Consider the following 13,175-nt stretch of genomic DNA (forward strand, 5'->3'; position numbering starts at 1 on the left):
AACAGAAGTTCCCTGCCTCTTTAACAATGTTAGAACTTAAGGTCATCCACTGAGAATAAATGTGGGGAGATTCAGGATTAAAAGAAAAGAAATTAAATGAAACTTTCTTTCAGCACTTATGATAATGGCAGCCAATTTGAAGGAGTTTGAAAAGGGACTGGACAAAGCCACCTGTTGTTTATTTGTTTAGTCGCTTCCGACTCTTCGTGACTTCATGGACCAGCCCACGCCAGAGCTTCCTGTTGGTCGTTAACACCCCCAGCTCCCTCAGGGACAAGTCCGTCACCTCTAGAATATCATCCATCCACCTTGCCCTTGGTCGGCCCCTCTTCCTTTTGCCCTCCTCTCCCTAGCATCAGCATCTTCTCCAGGGTGTCCTGTCTTCTCATTATGTGGCCAAAGTATTTCAGTTTTGCCTTTAATATCATTCCCTCAAGTGAGCAGTCTGGCTTGATTTCCTGGAGGATAGACTGGTTGGATCTTCTTGCAGTCCAAGGCACTCTCAGAATTTTCCTCCAACACCACAGTTCCAAAGCATTGATTTTCCTTCTCTCAGCCTTCCTTATGGTCCAGCTCTCGCAGCCATATGTTACTATGGGGAACACCATTGCTTTAACTATGCGGACCTTTGTTGTCAGTGTGATGTCTCTGCTCTTAACTATTTTATTGAGATTTGTCATTGCTCTTCTCCCAAGGATTAAGCGTCTTCTGATTTCCTGACTGCAGTCAGCATCTGCAGTAATCTTTGCACCTAGAAATACAAAGTCTTTCATTGCTTCTACATTTTCTCCCTCTATTTGCCAGTTATCAATCAAGCTGGTTGCCATAATCTTGGTTGTTTTGAGGTTTAGCTGCAAGCCAGCTTTTGCACTTTCTTCTTTCACCTTCATCATAAGGCTCCTCAGTTCCTCTTTGCTTTCAGTCATCAAAGTGGTATCATCTGCATATCTGAGATTGTCAATGTTTCCTCCAGTGATTTTAACTCCAGCCTTGGATTCCTCAAGCCCAGCATGTTGCATGATGTGTTCTGCGTACAAGTTGAATAGGTAGGGTGAGAGTATACAGCCCTGCCGTACTCCTTTCCCAATCTTAAACCAGTCTGTTGTTCCGTGGTCTGTTCTGACTGTTGCTACTTGGTCGTTATACAGATTCTTCAGGAGGCATACAAGATGACCTGGTATCCCCATACCACTAAGAACTTGCCACAATTTGTTATGGTCCACACAGTCAAAGGCTTTAGAATAGTCAATAAAACAGAAATAGATGTTTTTTTGAAACTCCCTGGCTTTTTCCATTATCCAGTGGATATTGGCAATTTGGTCCCTAGTTCCTCTGCCTTTTCTAAACCCAGCTTGTACATCTGGCAATTCTCGCTCCATGAATTGCTGAAGTCTACCTTGCAGGATCTTGAGCATTACCTTACTGGCATGTGAAATGAGTGCCACTGTTCGATAGTTTGAACATTCTTTAGTGTTCCCCTTTTTTGGTATGGGAATATAAGTTGATTTTTTCCAATCTGATGGCCATTCTTGTGTTTTCCAAATTTGCTGGCATATAGCATGCATTACCTTGACACCATCATCTTGCAAGATTTTGAACAGTTCAGCTGGGATGCCGTCGTCTCCTGCTGCCTTGTTATTAGCAATGCTTCTTAAGGCCCATTCAACCTCACTCTTCAGGATGTCTGGCTCTAGCTCACTGACCACACCATCAAAGCTATCCCCGATATTGTTATCCTTCCTATACAGGTCTTCCGTATATTCTTGCCACCTTTTCTTGATCTCTTCTTCTTCTGTTAGGTCCTTGCCATCTTTGTTTTTGATCATACCCATGTTGGCCTGGAATTTACCTCTGATGTTTCTAATTTTCTGGAAGAGGTCTCTTGTCCTTCCTATTCTATTGTCTTCTTCCACTTCCACGCATTGCTTGTTTAAAAACAACCCACCTAGAGTCATGTATATGAGATGGGCGACTATATAAATCACATAAACACATTCATGGAGGATTGATAGATCCAGTAGACAATAGATCAATGTCTACTGTATTTTGACAGATGTTTATTATCTCCTGACTCTTAAGTAGCATGCCGTATATATTGCTGGGAAGCAAAAGTGGAAGGGGGCTATCACCCTTCACCAAGGCTTGTAAGCTTTTAAAATTAACCTAGTTGACAAAATGTTGGACTAGTTCGACTTGTGGCCCCATCCAGCAAAACTTCTCTTATGATTTTATGAGAATATTCTACATAAGACTTTGAAGAAAAAAACTGAACAATTTGGGAAAAGTAATATCCTACCTGAGAGCAAGGAAGAAAAATTTAACTGTGAATGAAACTTGATTGACTGACTGACTGACTGACTGATTATGTGCCATCAAGTTGGTGTTGAGTATTAGTGACCACATAGATTGGCCTTCTCCAGGATGATCTGTCTCCAAACTGGCCCTTTGGGTCTTCTAACAATACACCCATCACTGCTGTAATTAAGTCCATCCACTTTGCTGCTAATCATTCTCTTCTCCTCTTTCCTTCTACCTTCCCAAACATTACAGACTTCTTAAGAGAGCTAGGCCTTCACATAATGTGACCAAAACATGATAATTTGAACCTGGTTATTCATGTTTCAGGTGTGAACTGGGGTTTGATTTGTTCTATGACCCATTTGTTTATTTTCTTGGCTATGATATTCTTAGGAGTCTTCAACACTAGGTTTTAAAAGCATCAATGCTCTTTCTATCTTGCTTCTTCAAAGTCCAATTTTTGAATCCACAGATTGTCTAAGGGAATGAAAAGGACAATACATAACTATGCAAAATGGACAGCAATAAATAACTATGCAACATAAAGTTTACTTCATTACAATTCTTATTATGAATTCAAGTAGCATTTGCCAGAACATTCTTGCCTTCAGAGAATGCTATTTTCACATGACAAATATGGATTCAACGTCTTCTACATTTGTAAACTCTCTTTCTCATTTTTGAAGAGGTTGATGAACCCTGTCTTGTCATCCCACTTTTCTGACAAGTCCTCAAAGTATCAGGAGTACAGTGGAGTGGGCAATAGTCCATCATTTCTGTGGAGATTAAATTAGAAGAAAAAGGGGATTGTCCTGTTTGCACAAGACAACAGAGAACATCTAAGAAACTTCTGGCCTTATCAGTCTCTTCTTGGGAGCCCACAAGTGGACAGGACAGCACAAAGGATTTTTTTTTTAAAAAAGTATACTTCTTTATAGAATAGTGAGAGTTCTAAATTCAATATATTACTGAGAGCCAATCTGCTATATTTAATTCTTATTAAACCCATGTGTTGTATTTAATACTTACTCTGATATTTTATGGAAAATGATCCACCTCAATATTTTTGTGTATGAATCAACCACGTTTAAATGTAATATACAGAACATGATGACCTTATTAACAAACAGTTATACACTGCATATGTTATGTTTCCAAAGTAAGAAATAACTTTTGATCAAAAAAGAATACTAAGGAAATATGTTGATTTTTGTTCAAAGTAATTTTCTTTTTCTTTTACCTTCCTCAATTTTGCTGACTTAAAATTTCCAGAGATTTTATTTCTCTACTTTACTATGCATGTATTAATGGATCTTTATACTTACTGTAAGTTTAAGTGGCAACATTTATATTTATATAGGACAGAATTGGGAGGCCCATAATTTCAACAGAGTATTGATTATAGACTTTATTTTGCTTGGAGAATGTGTGAACTATTAAGCATGACAATTAATCTTAAGGAACTGTGTATTAAGTCCTGCTTGCAGAAGAAAATCCTGACACTGTGAGTCATGCCAGACCTTTCTGTAACTTATTGTTTAAGCAAGATTTGAGCCTTTCTGTATGAGGGTGACTATGTCTGGCGATGAGAAATTTGGGACCCAGAGGTAAGTGTGGGAAGAATGTTAGGAGGAAGTTATATGCAGAAGCCCTAGCAAGTCCTTAAGAGAAGGTGGGAACAGTATTTAAAAACATAATTAATTTCACAGTACAATTACAGGCTATTGGTCACTGACACGAGTTTTGAAAACCTTAGGATAAGGAAGCGTCAAGAGCTGACGGGTAGCCATAAAGATTGGTTTGATAGGTGTGAAAAGATAATGGAAGCAGAAAGCTTCAAAGCTTCTTGTACTGCTTTGATAACCAATGATTCCTCCATCCTAACAAAGAGAGAGAGGGAGAGAGAAAGAGAGAGAGAGAGTGTGTGGGTGTCTGTAGGCTTTGTGCCAGGTACAGCTATGAGACCTTCCCCCTGTTCTTGGTTCCCTAACAGACTCAAGATTAGATAAGTAGATTTCCTGCAGAAAATTAGGAAGCTATACTTTTAAAAAAAGTATGCCATCTAACAACATCTAGGAATGAATTCTGCCCTTCATATATATTAGACCCAGGGTTTGAATCTAGGCCTCTTCCTCCTGCTTTTTCAAGTCAGTAGCCGTGTGACTATTTCTATGCATCGAATTTTTCTACTATCTGTTTCTTGTCTGCAAAATGCCTTTCTCTGCCTCACTGGCTTCAACCCTTACAACTAGTATTCCATTACAGTACTGTAAGGTCTATCTTTTCTCTCATACTCTTCAATATAGTATCTATAAAGTTGATAACATTATCATGGGATTTCAAGTAAAATACACAGCATGCCTTGAAACTATGGTAACTTTCAATATTATTTTCAGGGTGGGATAAATAAGACAGAAACTATTCTGGTTGACTTTGCACTCCTCCTGAAGGAACAGGGATGCAGCCTGCTACTGGGTATGCTGTAAAATTTAAAATTGGCTTCAGCTTTTATTTGCTTTATCTAGTTAATCAGATTTCCTGGATAGAGATAGGCTGGCTACATTGATTCCTATGCTGTTATATCCAGGTTGATTATTACTTGCTATGTGGGCTGCCCGTAAAAAATAGTTCAAATTCTGAATTCTGGATTGAGTGTTTAAAACTCTGGCTGTGATTTATGTAGACCACAGATAAGTGTTCTGCAGACCCAGGGCTATTTTTGGCAGCCTGTAAAGCCCATTTGGCTATAACTGCTAGAAGAAGGTCCAGTTTCCCACCATTTGGAGATATAAAACAGACTAGAATTCCAATATAGTTTCTTGAATAGCCACATCACGGTTAAAAAAAAAAAGCAAGAACTTGTAAAATCCAGCTCTACATATAGGTGTGGTATGGGCCCACCTGAAAGTGTTAAATGCAGCTTTGGCTTCCGAAAGATGGTTTATTCCTGATCTAGGTGAAATTGTGTGTATATGTATATGTGTGTGTGTGTATGTATTCTGAACAACTAACATTAGCTGCCTTTATAACATGTTAAATTCAAAATTCTTACATTAAAAGCCCTAAATGGCTGCTGGTGGTGCTTGGATGGGTTGAAAATTAGAAGGAGTATCTCTCCCATTTCAACCTCTTTGTGCATTAAGCTTGCAAGAGGGAAACTTTCTCTATTCCTGCTTTAAGAGAAGTTCATCTAGAAAAGATTGAGCTGTGTCAGTAAGAGTGCCCCCATTTTGTAATGCCCTCCCATAGAAAGAATTCCTGATACCAGTGTAATAAACGTTTTGGTGCCAAAACGTTTGACACAGACGCTCCAAAAACTTAAATTAAATTAAATTAATTAATAAATGTTTCAAGATTTCAAGCTCCTTGGTCATGTTTAGATTTTATTTTATTTATTTATTTATTAATAGTTAAGATGTTTAACCAGGACTGGGAAGATCCAAGATCAGGCCTACCCCTAGACAATTTACAGCAGATTGCAGTAACACCAAAATGACCATACACATGCAGCAGCATACTCAAGAAATACTGCCATTTATACTTGTACAGCAATGACTGATGCAAGTACATAAGTCACAGTTTTGCATGACAGCATCATGAATGTATCAACATTTGCCTCCTTTTACCTTCCTGGGCAGATGCCTATGCCTCTACATGGAAACTTACTAAGTGACTTTAAGTCATTCACTCATTCAAGCCCAACCTATCTCATAGGGAAAAAATTGGGGAAAAAGTTGGAAGAGAGACTGCTGTTTCAAGTACCTAGAGGAAAAGCAGGGTATTTCATCTGGTCAATCTAGGAGCTTTATACCACCAGTGGAATGTACTTCTATTTTATCCTGTACCTAAAACCCTAGACCTTTCATATTCCAAAGCTGGGTCATGACGTCACATCACTGATATCTCACCACAGGGCTTCAGCCTTATGCAGCCATATATGTCCTCTATATGAAGACAATCCTGTATTTTAAGATACCATGCACAAATCTATGTTAAAGAACTGGAAGAAGAAACGGGGAAGCCTTAAATTTGATCATCAGTTATGTGCCTTCTTTCATGGTCAAAAATAGAGACATGCTTAATGTTTTATTGGCTTCCTCCTCCCTCCCCAGCATGCATTAGTAATTGAGCTAATGCAGTCCTGGTCCTTGTGAGAGCAGTCTTCCCCTGAAAACGCTTCCAAATAATGAGAGAGATTCTGTCTACTGATTTGCAGAAACTTTATTCCCTGCTGTTAAAAAAAAAACTGAAAAAGTTTGTTCACCTTTTTGGTCACTTTATTATGTAGATTGAACCAATCATTCGACAGTGCTAGGAGGATTTTAAGTTGTCTGACTTTTTGCATTTGTTCTATGCTTCACATATATCCTTTTATGTTATAAATTTTATTATGGTATACTAAGATGTCTGAAGTACATTCTACAAAAGGATATGAATTTCCTTTTACAGACAGCTTTCTAAATCCCCTGCCCTTTATAGAATTTTTTTAAAATAGAGAGAATGTAGTTTCATTATGTTTTTGCTTGGATTTCTGGATAGGCATAATGCAGTAATAAGATTTTGAAATAAAGTATTGTTTTTAAAAGGAAAAGCGCTTTATTTCATCCCCACAGCAATTTTAAAAAATAATAATAAATTACCATTCTGAATAGGAAATACACTGGCCTGAAGCAGATTTATAAAATAAAATACTATTTTGAATAAGAGCTTAATTTCAGCTTTGAAGCAAACCTTGGAAAATAAAATACTATTATAAATAGGAAACACCCTTGCCTGGAGCATTAAAGCAGTTTTTGGAAATAATATACTGTTCTAATTATAAAGATCCTTGACTGGAGGCAGCACTTCATCTTAGCCACCCAAATCTAGATTGTATTGTGGTTAGCAGCAGATACTGGCTACTCCCATCTTTTTCTACCATGAAGACTCCCATCATGTAGCAAAAAGGGAACTCATTCTCCTGTCTCTCTTATGTTCCATAAAGATGGAAAAAGTGAGTTCACAAGACCCAGCAAGAACTGAGTTATGCAGTGGCCAAACAGGATATACAGTAACCGTGTGATGGTTGTGATGGGCTGGAAGCCACATTTCTTCTTTGGTTTTTTCTTCTCCACTGTAGAAACTGAGGCTCATATTGGGTAGGATAACCCTGGCCAAAACAGGTTGGCGGGTATGATCTATTAGTCCATACACTGTAGACTGTGGAACAGCACAGCTTACCTGGTAATATAAATTGCACTTCTGTATTTATTACAGTAACTACTTGGTGCTATGTGCATATGCAAGTCTCTTCTTTTATTTTGGCAAAACTTAAGGAGATAGCCCATCTCAGTTTGATGCTTCTGATGGAAACCAGCCAAACTGATTATATCATTTTATTCAAAGAACATGAACCTGCCTGAAAAAAACAAGAACAAAACCCTTAAGATTGAATGTTTGCCACACTGTACAGAGAACAGAAGAAGATCCCTGCTGCGTAACTCCAAGACCTATTTGTTCCTGCATCCTGTGTCATCCAGAGGCCAAACAGATGCTTTGTGAACATTCAGAAGCAGGATATGAGGGTAGCAGTCTTGTTAACACTGATGCTTTGGCATATTGTCTCTGGACATAGTATATACATATCAAGACCAGGAGCCACTGATAGAAATATCCATGAATTTGGCTAGGTTTAAAAAAAAAAAAACCATGGCCACCTCCACATCTCACAGCCACAATTTCAGCAGTATAAACTACTGTATGTATTCAATTTTTTAAAAAAAGCAACTTCCTTTTATCAATCCTGAATCTTTTTTGCATTCAGCTTCAGTGAATGGCCCCAAATTCTGATCGTGTGTGAGAGGAAGAAAAATGTTTCTATATCTGATTTTCCTTGCTAGGTCTGATTTTACATTCTAATATTACATCTTCCCTTATCTCATGTCTTTCCAGGTTACAAAATCTGTCATGCTATACCCTTTCCTCATTAGAAAGCTCTTCTAGTCTCCCAATCATTTTGATTGCCCTTTTCTGCGGAGAACAGAACTATACATAGTATTCCTTGTGTGCTAGCACTGTTAAATAATTAATTGCTCCAATAATTAAAGCCAGTGTAATACAGAACACAGTGTGTCAGATACCAGGCAAAATTCTGGCATATGGAGGTATCTGCAGATATTACAGTAAAAGGATATTTCTTCCCCACTGAGAGTAGATCTTAAAGAAATTACAGTCAGTGCAAAATTCTCTCAGGATTCAGGCAGCTACCTCAGCTAACAGGCAGATGCTGTTTTGCTTGTTTTAATGTTTGTTCATAGTGCATTATGGCTGAAACACAATCTATAAATTTTTAAATAAATGAATAAATAACATTGCATAGTCTGTATGTACATTGAAATAAAAAAAAATGTTTTTAAAAAGTAAAGTGGATACCAAAAAAAAAGTTCTGAAAATAACTGGTGTTTAATCTCCTGAACCTGTTTAATCTCATGAATTGCTTCAAGAGAAATATTGGTTTCTCTCTTTGATTAAAACTTCACAAATCCATCCTAAAACTATTTGTTTCATATGAATACTCATGTTACATAAATTTCTGGATTTCCTACAGGCTTCTGCTATAGGAGGTTATCTTTTAGTAAGTGGAATTATTAAGGAAGTATTGTACACAGCACTTTTTCCAACTATTTTGGCAATTAAATACTGTAAGACATCCAACCAAAGTAATGCAAATTAGAATCAGACATAAATGCACTTTAGAGTATTGTCCTGTTTAGGCGATAGACTCTGAATTAATTAATAACAATTCTTTATTAAGCTAATTTTACCTCAGTGGAAGGTCTAATAATAATTAACAGAAATTTATTATTTCAATTTTTGAAACTGAATTCAGTATGGAATTCTGAATAGGAAAAGAATGGATTCTACGTACAGGGTAATTAACTCTGAGGAAAACTGATTCTTAAAATTAAGGTATAAACAAAGAAAGTCATAGGCAACAGACAGAATACAATTGAGGAGTAAATGGATTGTTTGCACTGTACTATTTTACCAATTGGTTGAAGATTGTAGAAGCCGTTGACTCTGAGGCGTTAAACAGGGCGGTTCCGAGGGAGTAGAATTAACACAGAAGCTGAGGTAGAGGAATCTGGTGATCTGAGTGTTTAACAAGACAAATCGATGGTAGAACTGGAGAACTGAGACAGACTAAGGTGAGGCGGTGACAGTGGCTTTTCGAAAGAATCAAAGATAAGTATACAATGCTGGGGCGAGAGGTATAGATATAATTACAACAGGGCTGAATTCAGGAGCTGACAGTTGAATGATGATGTCAGGGGCTGACAGTTGAAGCCCCCCTGCACAAAGTGCTCTAAGGCAGAGAAACAGCAGTGACTGCTGAGGTAATTAAGTCCCTAAGGAAATGCGGAATTAGGAGCCAAGACAAATGGAGAGGCAGGCGGAAGAATGACAGGCTCTACAGGAAGATCGGGGTTATCAAGATCAAGGTTGCTTTCTGAATTCAAAGATGGCTCTGAACACGCTGAGGAGAAATCATGAGGCTGTAGAGAGGAACGGTTGTCTCTGACAATTGGCTTTGGCTTCTGGCGTTCTTTATATCTTCGGCTTTCCCGCCTTTTTTGCGTAGGAGCCAATCGGGCTTCTCGTTGCTTGGCCCTCCTTGCCGCATGCTGCTCTCGAGTGCTGATTGGTGGTGGCGAACCCAATTCACTTCCTGGCTCCTTCAGCTGTTCTGCTTCTTCCCACTAGAGGCTTTTCTTTAATTGTAAGTCTTCTTCAGTTTTTTCCTCGGCTTGGCTTAGCTTAGCTGTTTTTCCCCACTGTCCCATTCATCCTCTGACTCAGTCTCTATTCTAACAAGTATGAAGTGAAGCTATCTGGTATGATGTGTCCTCTCTGAACAATGGGCATTGACACCCGAAGTGCTGCTGCAGATTGTAATTTAACCCAGCTATTCCTTTCTAGCTGAGTTCAACTGTATCTTCCTGTCCTCCATTCTCCTCCAGCAGAAGTAGGCTTTCTGTTGTGAGCCTACTTCTGTCTATTTCTGTTGTGAGCAGAAATAGAACAAAGCATGTTCGGAACTGAAATATGGAAAGATTTCATTGAGAAGGCAAGATAAAGAGGTGGTTGATTTTACAGACCTTGGAGCTGTAATAACCCTAAGTATTAAGCATCCTAATTTAATGTGCAATAAGGAATCGCATAAATGGCTTATGGAAAACAAGGATAGGAATCTCTTTGTCCCCATTTAATTTCATATTGTCAGAATCATGGTCGTAATTTGCAGTGTATAATCTCATCTCAAAACTAAGTTTAAAAACACTACCTTTGCTGAAAAATGAAGGAAATGCAGTCATATAGTCATTCTGTATCTTTCTTTCTTCCTTCCTTCCTACCTTCAAAATTTAATTCTCGGACATTGTGGCATTATTTCCATAATGCTAACATAATAATTCTCTATTGTGGACCACTGGAGGAAGGATGCAATATTGGTGGGTGATAGGAGGGGTCTTCAACTCCACCTCCCTCCTGCCCCAATGTACGGTACAACTTCTGGTATGGATTATGTAATACTTCCACTGCCACTATCTGTCTTCCTGCAGGAAGGAATTCTCTTGATCAGGCTTTTCTTCCTATATGCTACCTTGTAAAAAAGATAGGACTTTAAGAGCCTGAACAACATACTCACTTGTAAACTGGCCATAATAATAATAATGATGATGATGATGATGATGATGATGATGATGGTGGTGGTGGTGGTGGCGGCAACAGCAATTATCGGAAATCAACTCTATATTGTCACCTTGTGCTCTTAGTGGCTCTGAGGTTTATAGCCAGAACAGCAGCTCTGTCTCTTTTTGAGAAGATGAAAAAGAAAACCATTAATCTTATGATTTAAAAGTCAATTTTATAAAAAAAAATAGGCAAAAGGAAAAAGAAAATTGTCTTCTGGCTTGCCTAGCCAACTGCCCAAACAAATGCAACAGTAACTCAAACATTAGTCTTTCATAGAATGCTGCGAGAAGACTGGATACAGATCTAGGAAGGCAGGACCTGAGGTTCAAGTAGCCTAGATGGAATAAACATGTAAGAATGGAAATTGCATAAACACAATAAACTTCTGGTACAAGAATCAGAGGTAAAATCCTTGAGACAATTAATGGACACTTTCCAAATATTAGAACCTAAAAAGCAGATTAGCATACCAGGAAACAAAGTAATCTGAAGTTAGATACTGATCTAAACCTTACCTCCAAGAGGACTGATTTCCCCTCAGCCCACATTTGCAGCTAGGTCCTCTTGACAAAACCCTGACTCCCTGTCAACCCTTTAAGACAGGCAAGGTCAGAAAACAGGATTCGTAGAAGTCTTGGAATGTTAAGGTGGTTAGGGTCTGTAGCAGAATATTGAAAGCCTGTCAAGGCCCCTTTTTACTTCATCTTATATCTTACACAATCAAGGTGGAGTTCTTTCAAACTTCTTTCTTATGCTTTCTGCTTTTGCAGGACTCAGATACCTTTTCTGTTATGCTCTGGCAGTCTCTCCCCTTTCTCTGAGTAAAATCCACATTCCATCACATTCTCACAGATTGCAACCTTCAATCAAAGTTTTAGGAGCACTTCCTCTTGGCTCCTGTTGATTCCCCAGAGATTTCTAGGTCACAGTTGGGTACAATCTCTCTCCAGCCCAGATATACTGTATTTAGCTTTGTTCTTCCCACAGACCTCAGCTTTATTCTGTAGCAGTGTTTCTCAACCTTGCTGGCTGGGGAATTCTGGGAGTTGAAGTCCACACATCTTAAAGACACAGAGGTTCAGAAACACTGACCTAGAGTCTCTGCCTCCTCCCTGCCTGGAGCAGGTCTTATTTCTTGCTACATGAAGATTTTCTTGGCTCCAAGTCACACTCTCCTTCATGTGTAGTTCTAGAAATGTTCAGCTTTGCTGATACCATGGTTCTTCTTGTCCAAGCACTGCTTAGTTCTCTGCTTCTTTTGGAAACTAGATCACCAAGATCCTGTGGCCTAGTCACATTTATCATCATTTTATTATTTATTTTATTTATTTATCAAATTTCACCACCACCCATCTCCCCCAAAGGAGGGACTCTGGGTGGTTTACAATAAAGCTAAAAGAATAAAATACAATAAAAACAAACTATGATACTTAAAATATAAAATATAAAATGAAATCAAGGTGGCAGATAACATTCTAATTCGGTTCATACTGTATATATATGAGGACCACTTTAAGGCGCTAGCCACCCCCAGGATTGACTACCCCCCTTCCCACCCCAAGTGAGATGGCGGAGCCAGGTCTCTAACTTTTTCCAAGGCCAGGAGAGAGGGGGCTTGGCTCACATCTGCGGGAAGAGTGTTCCAAAGTGCGGGAGCCACAGCAGAGAAGGCCTGCTTCCTGGACCCTGCCAGTCGACATTCTCTCATGGATGGGGGGCTGTAACATGCCCTCCCTGAATGACTGGGTGGGGCAGGTCGATGTAATGGGGGTGAGGCGGTCCCTCAGGTAGCCTGGATCAATGCCACGTAGGGCTTTAAAGGTAATAAGTAACCAACATCTTGAATTGGACCCAGAAGCAAACTGGCACCCAATGCAGCTCTCTCAGCAGAGGTATTACGTGTGCCTACCTTGGGGCACCTAAAATTGCCTGTGTGGCCGCATTCTGGGCCAGCTGTAGCTTCCAGATATACTTCAAGGGTAGCCCCATGTACAGCGTGTTGCAGTAGTCTATATGGGAGATGACTAGGTCTCTCAATCCAGGAAAGGGCATAACTGGTGCACAACATGAAGTTCTAGTCTTCATCCAGTTTGGTCTAGTGGTTAAGGCCCCAGGCTAGAGACCGGGGGACCGTGAGTTCTAGT

Source organism: Candoia aspera, chromosome 1 (genome assembly GCF_035149785.1).
Source record: "Candoia aspera isolate rCanAsp1 chromosome 1, rCanAsp1.hap2, whole genome shotgun sequence".
In the NCBI taxonomy this organism is placed as follows: Eukaryota; Metazoa; Chordata; class Lepidosauria; order Squamata; family Boidae; genus Candoia; species Candoia aspera.